The sequence below is a fragment of the Callithrix jacchus genome, chromosome 2, assembly GCF_049354715.1.
Source record: "Callithrix jacchus isolate 240 chromosome 2, calJac240_pri, whole genome shotgun sequence".
NCBI lineage: Eukaryota > Metazoa > Chordata > Mammalia > Primates > Cebidae > Callithrix > Callithrix jacchus.
In genome coordinates, this window is record NC_133503.1 from 91,259,575 (window position 1) to 91,274,564 (window position 14,990).

Sequence of the window (14,990 nt, forward strand, 5' to 3'; positions counted from 1 at the left end):
TGCCCGGCACCATGGATTAGAAGATCTGATTACCAATCTACTGCTTCTCCGTCTTTCTACAGTCCTTTTGATGGTAGTCCCATTTTGCTAATTCTTCCCTGGTTCCAGAGCTATTGAATGATACAGCATCCTGAACTTGTAGAGCTTCTGTGGTCTGAATAAGGCTGTTACAAAATTTTCTCCTCTATTGGCTTGGGACTTAGCTTTCTTCCATCACTAAGTCAGTTACTACATGTCCATCTCCTTTGAACTATCCAAATCCACTGGTTTATTGTCCTTTTCTTTTTTTTTTCTCTTTATTTTATTTTGCTTTAAGTTCTGGGATACATGTGCAGAACGTGCAGGTGTGTTACATAGGTATACATATGCCATGGTGGTTGGTTTGTTGCACCCATCAACTCCTCATCTAGGTTTTTTTTTTCCATTTATTTTTATTTTTATTTTTTTGTTGTCCTTTTCACTCTGTCCTTATGGGTTTAAGTCTTTTTAAAAGATAACTCCTTTTACTCTGGTTTTGGTGAAGTTTGGGGAGAAAGCAAATTTCAAGGGATGATTTTGGCCCTCATAAACCAAAATAACTTTAAAACTTTTTGGGGCTTATGTATATGTTTAACAATTAATATATCTAATGCTATTAAAGCCATGTTAATTTTGACAAAAATGTTAAATATTATGATAATAAGCAAAAAGGAACTGGACATCTACATAAAAAATAGAGAAAAGTGGAAACTTCTTCAAATTCCTGATGGACTAGTTAAATCTTCCCATCAGAAGACTGTTCTATGGGTGGCTGAGGCAGGAGAATCATGTGAACCTGGGAGTTGTAGATTGCAGTGAGCTGAGATCCTGCCACTGCACCACTCCAGCCTGAATGACACAGCAAGACTCTATCTCAAAAAAGAACAAAAGAGGCTGGTCTAGTTGTGAGTGGCCTGGACAGTAAATGTTGTACCAACTGACAGACACATGTGCTTATAATAGTTAAGTAAATATATATGTATTATAAACATATACTTCCAAGAATAGGTAATATGAAAGTAAAGAATGGACTTGTAGAATAAGCTTATAGGAATCTAAATCAAATCTGGGAATAGAGACTTAGAGACTCCATGTGCAGCTCTTGTGTCTTGCTGGCCTGCAAAGTACACACTTTCTATGTGTGAATTAGGGTTACTCTCTCCAGCACATACTCTACTTCCTCATGTAATCCCATGTCTCATTGCTTCTGATCTTCTTTTCTGCCTAACCACTTGGAAATAAATGTTGCTAAGATCTTGAGGGTTGTCAGTGATTTAATGTATTACTATTTGTGGTTTACACATTTGGAAATTTCCAGGGATTTCCTGGAAATGATACCTTATTATTATCTCTGATAATATTCATGTCAGGAGGCAATATGGGAGAAATTAAAATGGGCTAACTTGTGCTGTGAGGACTAATTCCAACAGGTCTAGAATTAGACTTCTAATGGATTAAAATATGTACCTAAATAGCATTGACCCCTAGTAAAGGCATAAAACATTGACTCGAAGTATTGCTTTGTAATTAAGGGTCAATATTCAGGGAGGTTTATACCAGCTTGTCAGCATGTTTTGTTGATAACAATGAGATTCTGATTTCTTCCCAGGGGATTCTACTCTTGAGACTGCATATTCCGCAATTTATGTATTATAGTAATTATGGCCATTTGGAGAGTTTCCAGCTTGGGGATATTATGAAAGAGCTACTCTGAACATTCTAGTACATGTGTTTTGGTGAATAAATGTGTTTGTTTTTGTTGGGTATATACTTGGTGGGGTGGGAAGTGTTTGATAATAAGATAGGCATGTTTTCAGCCTTAGAAGATTTTGCTAAAGAGTTTTCTGAGGTGGTTGTACCAATTTACACTTCCATGCAGATGAGCTTTAGATGGTTAAAAAATGTTGTAGACTTCCTTGGAAAACGAGAAAACTCCTTTCTTGATGACTCTATATATAAATCAACTAAATATTTTATTTTTAAAATTTCTTCATAATTTTCATAGGCTCACTTTTTTTGTTACATAGATATGTTGCATAGTGGTGAACACTGGGCTTCTAGTGTGCCTGTCATTTAAATAGTGAACATTATACCCAATATGTATTGTTCAACACTCGTCCCCTCCACCATGCCTCCCTGCTTTTGAAGTCCCCATTGTCTATTATTTACTTCTGTATGTCTGTGTGTACCCATTTAGCTCCCTCTTATAAGCGAGAACATGTAGTATTTAATACTCTGTTTCTGAGTTATTTCACTTAAGATTATATCCTCTGGACTTAATTTTTGTGTAAGGTGTAAGGAAGGGGTCCAGTTTCAGCTTTCTGCACATGGCTAGCCAGTTTTCCTAACACCATCAATTAAACAGGTAATCCTTTCCCCATTGCTTACTTTTGTCAGGTTTGTCAAAGATTGGATGGTTGTAGATGTATGGTGTTAATTCCGAGGCCTCTGTTCTGTTCCATTGGTCTATATCTCTGTTTTGGTTCCAGTACCATGCTGTTTTGTTTACTGTAGCCTTGTAGTATAGTTTGAAGTCAACATGATGCCTCCAGATTTGTTCTTTGGCTATGTGGGCTGTTTTTTGGTTTCATATGAAGTTTAAGGTGGTTTTTTTCCCCCCAGTTCTGTGAAGAAGGTCAATGGGGGCTTCATGGGAATAGCATTGAATCTATAAATTACTTTGGGCAGTATGGCCATTTTCACAAGATTATTCCTATCCATGAGCATGAAATGTCTTCTCATCTGTTTGTGTCCTCTCTTACTTCCCCGATCAGTGGTTTGTAGTTCTCCTTAAAGAGGTCCTTCACATCCTTTGTTAGCTGTATTCCTAGGTATTTTATTCTCTTTGTAGCAATTGTGAATGGGAGTTCACTCATGATTTGGATCTCTGTCTGTTATTGGTGTATAGGAATGCTTGTTATTTTTGCACACTCTTTTTGTATCTTGAGACTTTACTGAAGTTGCTTATCAGTTTAAGGAGATTTTGGGCTGAGACGATGGGGTCTTCTAAATATACAATCATGTTGTCTGCAAATAAAGACAATTTGACTTCCTCTTTTCCTAATTGAATATGCTTTATTTCTATTTCTTGCCTGATTGCTCTGGCTGGAACTTCCAATATTATGTTGAATAGGAATGGTGAGAGAGAGGGTACCCTTGTCTAGTGCCGGTTTTCAAAGGGAATGCTTCCAGCTTTTGCCTTTGATGTTGGCTGTGGGTTTGTTATAAATAGCGTTTATTATTTTGAAATATGTTTCGTTGATACCTAGTTTGAGAGTTTTTGCATAAAGGGCTGTTGAATTTTGTCAAAGGCCTTTGCATCTATTGAGATGATCAATTGGTTTTTGTTTTTTTTTCTGTTTATGTGATGGAATACATTTTTAGATTTGCATATGTTTGGATTAAAGATTTAAACATAAGACCTAACACCATAAAAGCCCTAGAAGAAAACCTAGGCAACATTATTCAGGACATAGGCATAGGCAAGGACTTCATGACTAAAACACCAAAAGCAATGGCAACAAAAGCCAAAATAGACAAATAGGATCTAATTAAACTTAAGAGCTTCTGCATAGCAGAAGAAACAATCATTAGAGTGAACTGGCAACCAACAGAATGAAAAAAAATTTTCTCAAGCTACCCATCTGACAAAGAGCTAATATCCAGAATCTACAAAGAACTAAAGCAGATTTACAAGAAAAAACCCCATCAAAAAGTGGATGGAGGATATGAACAGACACTTTTCAAAAGAAGACATTTATTTAGCCAACAAACATATAAAGAAAATACTCGTCATCAATGGTCATTAGAGAAATGCAAATCAAAACCACATTGAGATACCATCTAATGCTGGTTAGAATGGTGATCATTAAAAAATCCAGATAACAGATGCTGGAGAGTATGTGGAGAAATGGGAACACTTTTACGCTGTTGATGGGAATGTAAATTAGTTCAACCATTGTGGAAGACAGTGTGGCGATTCCTCAGGGATCTAGAAATAGAAATATCATTTGACCCAGCAATCCCATTACTGGGTATATACCCAAAGGATTATAAATTGTTCTATTATGAAGTCACATGCACACATATGTTCACTGAGGCACTGTTTACAATAGCAAAGACCTAGAACTAACCCAAATGCCCATCAACGATATACTGGACAAAGAAAATGTGACACATATACACTATGGAATACTATGCAGCTATGAAAAAGATGAGTTCATTTCCTTGCAGGAACATGGATGAATCTGGAAACCATAGTTATCAGCAAGCTGACAAAAGAACAGAAAACCCAGCACTGCATGTTCTCAATGATAGATGGGTGTTGAACAATGAGAACAGATGGACACAGGGAAGGGCACATCACACGCTGGGGTCAGTTGGGGCAGCAGGGAGCTGGGGAGGGATAGTAGGGGGCGGGGAGGTTGAGGAAGGATAACATTGGGAGAAAAGCCTGATGTAGATGATGGGGGGATGGAGGCAGCAAACCACCATGGCATGTGTGTACCTATGCAACAATCCTGCAAGTTCTGCACATGTACCCCAGAATGTAATGTATAATAAAAAGAAAAAAGAAATGCTTAGGACTTCTAGGCAAAAAAAAAAAAAAAAGATTTCCTCTAACTTCATCCATGTTTCTGTAAAAGACATGATTTTATTCTTTTTTGTTGCTGCATTGTATTCCGTGGCATATCTATACCACATATTCTTTATCCAGTCATCCATTGAGGGACCCTTAGGCTGATTCTATTAGTTTGCTATTGTAAATAGTGATTCAATAAACATAAGAGTGTAGGTGTCTTTTTGATATAATGATTTTTTCTCCTTTGTGTAGATACGTAGTAGTGGAGTTGCTGGGCCTAATAGAGTTATATTTTAGTTCCCTGAGAAATCTCCATACTGTTTTCCATAGAGGTTGTATGAATTTACATTCACCAAAACAGTGTATAAGTGTTCCCTTTTCTGTGCATCCTCATCAACATCTATGGATTTTTGATGTCTCAATAGTAGCTGTCTGGTGTGACATGGTATCTCATTTTGGTTTTAATTTGCATTTCTCTGATGATTAGTGATGTTCATCATTTTTATCATATATCTTTTGGCTACTTGTGTGTTGTCTTTTGAGCCCAAATAGCCAAAGCAGTCCCAAGCAGAAATAACAAAGATTATGGAATCATATTAGCTGAGTTCAACTTGTACTAAAATGCTATGGTAACCAAAGTAGTATGGTGCTGGTATAAGAACAGGCACATAGATCCATGGAACAGGGCAGAGAACTCAGAAATAAAGCACATACCTATAAACAGCTGAATCTTGGACAAAGTCAACAAAAACATACAATAGGGAAAGGACTCCCTTTTCAATAAATGGTGCTGGGATAACTGGATAGACATATATAGAAGAATAAAGCTGAACCCCTATTTCTTACCAGATAGAAAAATTAACTCAAGATGGATTAAAGACTTAAACATAAAACTATAAAAATCCTAAAAGAAAACCTCAGTAAAACTCTTCTGGACATTGGCCTCAGAAAATTTTGACTAAGACTCAAAAGCAAATGCAACAACAAAAATAAACAAATGATACTTAAACTGAAAAGCTTCTCCATAGCCATATAAACAATCAACAGTGTAAACAGAGAACCTACAGAATGAGAAAAATTGTTTGCAAACTAATATATGCAACAAAGGACTAATATCCAGAATCTGCAAGGCACTCAAACAACTCAAAAACTCCAAAGCAAATAACCCCATTAAAAAGTGGGCAAACAACATGAACTGACATTTCTTTTCTTTCTTTTTTTTTTTTTTTTTTAACATGGAGTTTCCCTCTCGTTACCCAGGCTGGAGTGCAATGGCGCCATCTCGGCTCACCGCAACCTCTGCCTCCTGGGTTCAGGCAATTCTCCTGCCTCAGCCTCCTGAGTAGCTGGGATTACAGGCGCGCGCCACCATGCCCAGATACTTTTTTTTTTTGTATTTTTAGTAGAGATGGGGTTTCACCATGTTGACCAGGATGGTCTCGATCTCTTGACCTCGTGATCCACCCGCCTCAGCCTCCCAAAGTGCTGGGATTATAGGCTTGAGCCACCGCGCCCGGCCGCACTGACATTTCTTAAATCAACTAATTGTTTTAAGTAGTATTTAACTATAGATTATACCTGATGAAAGACACTAGCTTATATAAATGATACCTATGACTCATTTACTTTTCTTAATTTAATCTTAATAATAATTTCTGTGTCTAAATTCTTTCACTTTTCTGTTCATTTTGGAAACATAATTCCTAGAAGAAGGTGCAGTATAATTTTGCCACTGTTCATTGCTATAGATTTTTGTGATCAAAATTGGTAAAATCTTAGTCCGTAAGCTATTTTGGAATCTTCTGGTTATTGTAGATTTGCAATATTTTAAAGAACATTTCCTCTTCACCCACCTTACACTAGCTCTTTTGTAAATTCCTGTGAGAGAGAGAATAAAGAAACTTCTACAGAGCCATGGATTTTATTTTTCCAAGAGAAGCATGATTAAGACAAAATTTGAAGTATATCCAAATCACTTTGTAATCTCAAGGAAGTTTAGATAAGTATGAGAACGTTTAGAAAATTAGACTTGTAATATGACAATTAAATTTAAAGAAGATGACTCATTTGGAATAAAAAACAAAGGTATGCTTAAATTGATAGCCAGTTTAGCTGTTGAGGCACACCAGAAGGGCAGACAGGGTAAGGCAGCTTAAAGCAATGGGCTGGAAATACTGGAAAAACTATTCTATTCCTTTGTCTCTGTAAATGGATGTTCCTTTGAAATGCCCAGCTATCAAATATCAATTAGTGCATTTGATTTAGTTTTATCAGTAGCAACCCCATGTGCAGAGTAGGCAGGAAAAGTAATGAGGAGACTGGGTTTGCTTGTATGCACTTTTACATTTTTCTATACTTCTACAAATACAGCATTTTGTCCTTGACCTTCTGTGATCTGCAAATCACAGGGGCTGGCATGGCAAGCTACTAATTCACAGACCTTGTTTGTTTTAATCTCTGAAAAATTATTCATTATGGAAACTTTTAAACATTTATGGAAGTAGAGAGAAGAATATAACATATCTGATGTACTCATCACCCAGTCTCAGCAATTATCATGATTGACAAATCTTATTTTATCTGTATAGACACTTCATCCCTCCTCCACTCACATTATGGTGAAGCAAAGCCCAGACGCCATAATTATTTCATTTTGAAATGTTTCAGAATATGTCTAAAAAGTAAAGTCTCTTCTTTTAAAATATAATGCCATTATCACATCTAAAACAAATTTTCTTGATTTGTGTTTAATACTTTTCTGTTGTATTGACTGGGGAAAATTTGAACACAAGACTTGAATCAAATAATTATATTCCTTTTTCTTAAAGTTCCCATTATATATTATCAAAAATGAGCATGAATTATTTTATGTTCAAGCCTGTTTAAGCTCATGGCATATTTTTTGTTCAATAATTCCTTCTTTTATCTTATTATATCAGTATTTTTTTTTTTTACTAAAATCAGCATTTCTCCATCAAATGACTTTGCCTCATGAAACAGATATCTGAATGGATTCTTTTCTATCACCACATACATGTCTTAATTGGAGTATGGTATTCTCTAGCTACAAGTATTTAGAAGAGAATACAGATATGGAATTTTGTTAAACATTTGAATTATTCTTACCATAAAATCAGTTAAACCTCTGACAGTGGTACCTAGTGTTTTTGTGTTTGAAATAAATATCTTAAAGCCTAGATTAGATTTTCTGAGCCCAGCTATAGTCCACTGACCCTATGAGAGGCATGGTTGATATCACTAGCTATGGTGCAGTACCATTTAGTGCTTTTTAAAAAATGAGGGTAAGCTGCAGATCCACTTCTGCCTCTGGTAAAAGTCAGTGAGTGGTGGTTAATAAGTAATCAATGAAAACTAGTATGTATAACTGTATTCTTACTATACAGGTATATTCATGTTGTATAGGAAAAGCATCATCTCCAGTGATCCTGGAGAAACCTGTAGAAATCCTTGCTTTATAGAAAAACATCAGAAACAGAAGGATAAATTTGTAATGAATACAAAGTAGTATATTTGGGTATTTTTAAGAAAAAGAGAAGGTTCTGAATTATATTAGGGCCTCTTCATTCTTCCCTAAACCAAGAAAGAACTATTGTCCTATTTCTAACAAGCTTTAAATCAAGATACTGTATTGCATTATGGAGCTGTGCCATTCCAAATGTGAAGGTCACAGAAAATTTTCAAGTTATACTAGATATTATAGTGACATGGATGCTTTTATGGAGGTGCTGACCTATGCCTATATAAGCTCCTTAGCCCTCTATTGTTCAATGGGCAATGATTGCTTTTCTCTGCTTCATTTTACTTATAATTTGCCAGTTGTATTAGTCAGAAGTGAGGTTATGCTGCACTAATAAAGCTGCAACATTTCGGAGGCTTATGTCTTATTCACTTAAAACACCCCGAGGGTCACTCTTGAGGCAGCTGTCCTGCATTTGTTGGCAGTGTTACTTTCTAATTTATTTCTTTGAACATTGTTAAAACTCCAGATTTTATGTTGACTACTTTGGTAAGGAGCCAAAAAATGGCACTACTATTTATTTTGCATGTTATAGCACCTCCACATCAACATAGACTTCCATGAACACCTTGGCAGTAGAAGCAAGAGCATGGGGAATGGTGTACCAATTCCTAAATGCTTTCACTTGGAAGTGGCACATGTCCCTTTAATTCTCATTTCATTAGCCAAAGCAAGCCATCCAGGTATACTCAAGCTGTGGAAGCAAGCAAATGCAGTCTTTCCATATACCAGAAATGAGACTTGGAAGTTTTAGTGGACCTTATTGATGTCTATTAGACAGTTCTATTCTGATGTATTTCTTTGAATATTGCTGAGATTCTACACTTTAGTGTTTTGGTGAGGAAACAAAGACAATGTTTTCCTTCCAAATATGTATTATCAAAGGTATTTCGATAATTTTATATCATTGGTTTTCAAGTTTTAATATGTATATAAATCACCAATGACCTTGGTAAAGTTCAGATTCTGGTTCAGTCAGGCTGAAGAGGGGCCCAGATTCTGCATTCTTAAAGAGCTCCCAGGTAATACTAATGCCGCTGGCCTGAGGAGCATGCCTTTGGTCTATCATTCTATTTTGAGAGCAAAAGGCACCATGATTTTAGTTGTATTCAAACAGAAACTTAGGCCATTCTTTCTCCCCACCCCAATCTGAATTGAGGACAGTGTCTCAGGGTGATAGTTGTCAAACATGTAGGAAGAATGTCAGTGCAACTCAAAGCATGCTTCTGAACGATAATTGGCTTTGTGTTCATTCATATTAAAATAAGACTGCTAGGAAGAAAAGAAACCTAATTGAACACTGAAAGCATCCCACTAAAATCCAGCTTCTAATTATGGTGGGGCTCACACAGCAGGGACACTGTAAGGAAGAGGAGCTACTGAAAACATCTTTATGCTCTTTTGCTCTTAAGAGCCCTTCCTGAGATCAAATGCAATTTGTGTTAAGGAGGCTGCAACTGACAAGCTTTACTCCCAGCAAGCATCGCAGAGACTGGGCGTCAGAGCACTTGTCATCATGCTTTGAGTTTATCTAATTATTAATAGAGCATTTTATTCTGATCCTTTACTAATTAAGATTCTTGCATGTTTTAAACATTTCACTTAGCATTTAGGATTCCAAATCAGTTGGCATTTAGCTCCAAGATGCAGATTGGCTTCAGAGGGCTGTATTAGAATCTGTATGAATTGAATACGCATTTGGGTAGAAACAAGGCTGGACTGGGTAAGAACCCTCACAAGCAGTTCTCATTTTACCCAGAGGCTGTTTTTTTCCTTTGCTCATTTGTAATGCTAACCCATGATGGTGGAATGGGTGTATTGCTATAAATTAACAGCAATGCCTCATACTTCTTTTTCTGCAGGTGTAATTCAAAGAACTGTCACAAGAAATAGCAAAGCTATATATTCTTTATAGTAACTGTCATAAAAAAATCCCAATTACTTTAAATTACCACAAAATGATTTCAAAATCAACCTCAGAACTACTGCCCTTGATTTTCTTGCAGTTAGTTTAAAGGGCAGGAGATAGAGCAGTAAGTTTTGGGGTAGATTATACAGTAGTTACATTTTTCATGATCAAGGAACTTTTAGTTTACAGCTTCTTTCCTTTGAACTAATTTATTGAATGAGATAATAATTCTAGGTCCATTTCCTTATTATGCTGACACTCAATTTCTGGGGCTTGGGCATATTTTACTTCCCTTTTATCATTAAAATATTTAAAATCTTCAAAAATGCTAATTTTTTCATGTGATAAACTGAAACTTCTTGGTATTATCCCAGGGAATCCAGCCATGCTTGAATCCTGCCTAGGGAAAGCTGCTCTTCTTTAGGAGGCTCTGATGAAGACAGATGCACAATAGACAGTGACAAAGGCAAATGCCCATTGAGTCCTCAACCTCCCGTTTCCCAATGCAGAATTCTTTGTTAAACTAAGCTGCAACAGGAGGTTCCAGCTGGAGGCTTGAGAATATTTCTCTTTATACCATCAAGACTAAATCCTTATTTTACCATCTGCAGATTGACATAGAGCAACCAAAGAGATAGATAATTTAAGAATGTACCCGGGAAGCTGAGGCAGGAGAAGTGTTTGAATCCGGGAGGTGGAGGTTGCAGTGAGCCGAGATCGCACCGCTTGCACTGCAGCCTGGCGACAGAGCAAGACTCTGTCTCAAAAAAGAAAAAAATGTGTGAGTACATCCAATGATGTGTCAAGGACTACCCACTGGGAAAGGATCTAGCACACTTATTTCCTATGTGGAGGGGAGTGGGTGATTCCCCTGGCTTGGGCACCTTGGGAGGTTAAATTACTTTCTGGAAAATGTTTCTTATTGATCAAAATGATACACTAAACGGAATTGTTCTTGGACCCTGGGGATGATAGGGAAATAGCAGCCTTATATCACAGCATTCTCTCTAAGGTCTAGGTATCAAGGAGGCAGAGAAAGAGGTTTAGGGCCCTGGAAAATTTACTTGGCAATGTATTTTGAGCCTTAGTTATAGATCTAGGGGTAGTGATAGGCCTGGGATATGCTCTATGGATACCTCTGGAGTTCTGTAGAGTGAATGCTGAGGTAGTAGCTATGCCCTGAAAGTTTAGTAGGAGTTGATCGCATTTGGTAGGAGTCATTGGGGAAGAAAGAGCAAAGATGGAGACAGCTGAAATATGAATTGTGGAATGGTGAAGCCAGGAATACTGGCAGCTGCACAGCTATAAATTCAGGGCTCTCTGGTATAATCTTTTAATCTCTTTTTTACCATTTGCCAGTTGCAAATAAGACACATCAAGTTATAGTGCAAATACAGAAACTCTATCAATGGATTCATCTGTTATTCCACTGATCAGTCTATTCATTCCATCTAATCTATCAAGAGAAAAGGGTGAGAAGTGATCATTTCTGTTTCTCTTCTCTGGCTAGAATCTCTGTTCTTGTGCCTTTTCCATCATTCTCACAATGAGCAGGCACATATGCAGCAATTGCTTTAGAAATTACAAATATATTTAAATGGGAGACAAGATGAATGGAGTCATACAAAGACCCCTATATCGAACAAAGTCATCTAAAGACCCTGTATTTCTCAATACCAAAGCAGTCGATTTTACCCTGTATTTGTAGTACTGGACATATTATCCATGGATGCAGTTTTTAAGAATTATTCCAGCTCATAATGGACTGAATGTTTGTGTCCCCTGTAAAATTAATATTTTGAAGCCCTAACCCCCAGTGTAACAGTATTTGGGAATAGGGCCTTTATGGAAGTAATTAAGGTTAAGTGAGGTCAGAGGGGTGGGGCCTTGATCTGGTAGAATTTGTGTTACTTATAAGAAGAGACACCAGAGAGCTAACTTTTTCTCATCATGTGTGTGCAAAAATGACCTCACATGAACTCACAGTGAGATGGTAGCCACCTCCAAGCCAAGAGGAGAGGTCTCAAATGACACCTACCTTGCTTTCACCCTGATCTTGAACTTTCCAGCCTCCGAACCTTGAAAAATAAATTTATATTGTTTAAGCCATCCAGTCTATGCTAATTTGTTTTGGCAGACTGAGCTGATTAATATGCCACTCTTAATCTCCACTTACATGAAAGGCATATGGATATAGTTTATAAGTTTAAGTTTTCTTTTCTTAATGGAAAAATTTCCAAGAATTTCAAAGATATTTCTCCTTAAATAATGTGAAATACCTAATCTGATGCAAGTTATTTCAGGACAAGTTGCTTTCAGTTATTTTCTAGATTCTATCTTGATTATTCTGTCCATCACCACATTTTGATATCTCAAATCAGCTAAAGACTCCTGCTGAGAGCATTTCTAACGCTAACATTACTCAGAGTAGTTGACTTTCTCAGAAATCTTTCACACTTGGTTATATCTTCTTTCTGATGTGTAGTCAACCTCTTCTTGCCAACGGAGTTCTTCTCTTTGACTTAGTTGTTATTTGACCTCCTCCCTCATTCCTGTTTAGCTACTATACTATTTTTCTTTTCCACTTGCTTTTGTACAAAGTCTCAATTTTATCACTTAACACTCATCCAGTCGCCTAATGTAATCAGCCTCTAGTCCCATTACTCTACTGAAATAGCTCTTTCTAAACTCATTAATGTGGTTTTCTAGCTAAACCTTAAGGATGTTTTTTGGTCTTTCATACATGACTTTGAATTGCATTCAACATTTAGTCACTGTCTCTTCTTGACCCAGTCTCTTAGCTTGCTTTTCACCATATAAATGTTGCCTATTTGCACCTGACTTCTCTGTGTGTGCTTCTCATTTGCAGACTACTTCTTCGCCACTTTTGTTGCCTGGATTGTAGAGCTTCTCTAAGCTTGTTCCAGAATCTGCTGGTCTTTTCACTATGTTGTCTCTCCCTAGGCAATAGTATTTATTCTTAAGGTTTTAATCACTTCCTATAAGTAAGTGACTAACAAATTTACATTTTTGGGTGAAACAACTCTTTTTGGCTGCAGGGTATGCACTCTCTCTTTCTTGGCTGCTCTGTTAGGTGACTTAAAGACACTTCAAGATGAACAGATTAAAATTAAACTCATGAACTCTTACCTCAATCCTGGCCTTCTTCGTGGGTGTTTTATCTTTGCCATGGAATCACCATTTATATAAGATACGCTACCTCCAGTAGCAGCAGTCATTCTTGACACCTCATTTCCCTCATTCTTGTATTTACTCATTTAATATTTATTCCACAAATATTTATTAAGTGCAGTTATGTATCAGACATTGTTCTTAGTGCCAGATATACATCATCAAATAAGTTTGTCTAATTCATTACCCAGTCTTGACAATTTTATATCCTATATATAGCTAACTCCCTTCATTTCATCCATCCTCCTCTAAGTTATTATCATTTCATCCATTCTCCTCTAAGTTATTATCATTTCTCTGCTGCAATAGCTTCCTATATAGTCTATCCACATAGTTACTAGAACAAGCTTTCCGAAGGCTGTTAATGCCACTTCAGTTAACCCCTTCCCACTGCTCTTGCTTGAAACCTCCCAGTTCTTTTAGAATGAAAAAAGTCATTAGTGTCACTTAATGGACCATGGCAGCTCTTGTCCCTGCTATCGCTCCAGTCTCATCTATCATTACACTTCCACATTCTTCTTGAACTTCAGCTACTTTGCATCCCTTTTGCCACACATTTTTTGAATATGATTCTTCCCATTTTATTCATAGTTAATATCACTTCATAGCTCAGCACAATTTTCACTTCTACAGAGATACTCTCCTTGTCTTCTGAGACTAGATCTAACCTTATTGCTGTACACACCCGTGGAGCAGGTCCAGGTCTTTATTTTTCTCCCCACAGGATCTGCAATACTCAGTGCAATGCCTGGCATATATTAGAGATTAATTAATATTTGTAAATCAGCAAATAGGTTTTTTCACTGATTTCTTTCTTTTTTTTCGTATTATCTAAGCCTTTTGCTCACAAAAATGGAGTCCTTTGGTTTGCATAGGCCTTTGCTGCTGCTTTTCTTAGGCTCTACTTAGATTATTTATCTCTGTCCTAAAATGACCTTTTAACCAGCTCCACGTAGGCACTGTCATCTCTGATTAAGATGCAGCAGAGAATCTTAGACTGTTTACCCTAAACCAACGACAATCATTGGGGAATATGTAAATTAACATCAATTACTTGCATTTATCAAAATTTTCATTTAAATCTCATAGCTGAGCTATACACAGTCACATAAATGATTTTTAAAACTGGTGTTCATAGGAGAAAACCTTGTAATTATGCTGGGGTGGAAAAATGACTGACAGAGAGGAAGATGGAACTATTTCTATTGCTTAAAGTAATTTAGAAAAGTGCCCAAGCAGTTTGGTTATGGTCTTGTGACTCTGCCAAAATCAGATGTTAAAACTTGGCATGTTTAAATGTACATTTTCTTTTGTTTTCTTTATCCTGCATGTTTTCTGCAGTGCCATTGAGGGGTAAAGAGGAGAAAAAGTGGGTCAAAGAAGAATGTGGAGCCTGGATAAACCATCAAATTAAAAGTGAAACCAAGGATTAACAAAAGTTAGCAAAAAAAAAAAAAATTACTCAGCTGCTGCTATTATTCACCTGTATTGAGCACCCAATCTTGGGGCAACCTCTTGACTTCTTAATAACATGGGATCAATAATACCTGTCTCATGGGAATGTCAAATGGATCAAATGAGGTCATACACATGAATAATCCATGAAATGCTATGCCACATAGTTGGCTTATATGATAATTATTAATTTTTATTGCTAATAACCAGGACTCCTTGGTGTTATGTCCAAGATTTCTTACATAGCCAACTCTTTTTAGTGCGTTCTATGTGCCAGACACTTAGCACCTTACAAA

At 36.8% G+C, this 14,990-nt stretch overlaps 1 protein-coding gene across 3 annotated transcripts in view; it reads left to right on the top strand.

Annotated features, from left to right (window-relative positions):
* The window catches only part of LOC144581569 (uncharacterized), a 690,733-nt gene that overhangs the window by 384,262 nt on the left and 291,481 nt on the right, over positions 1-14,990 (top strand). The window lies entirely within an intron of this gene.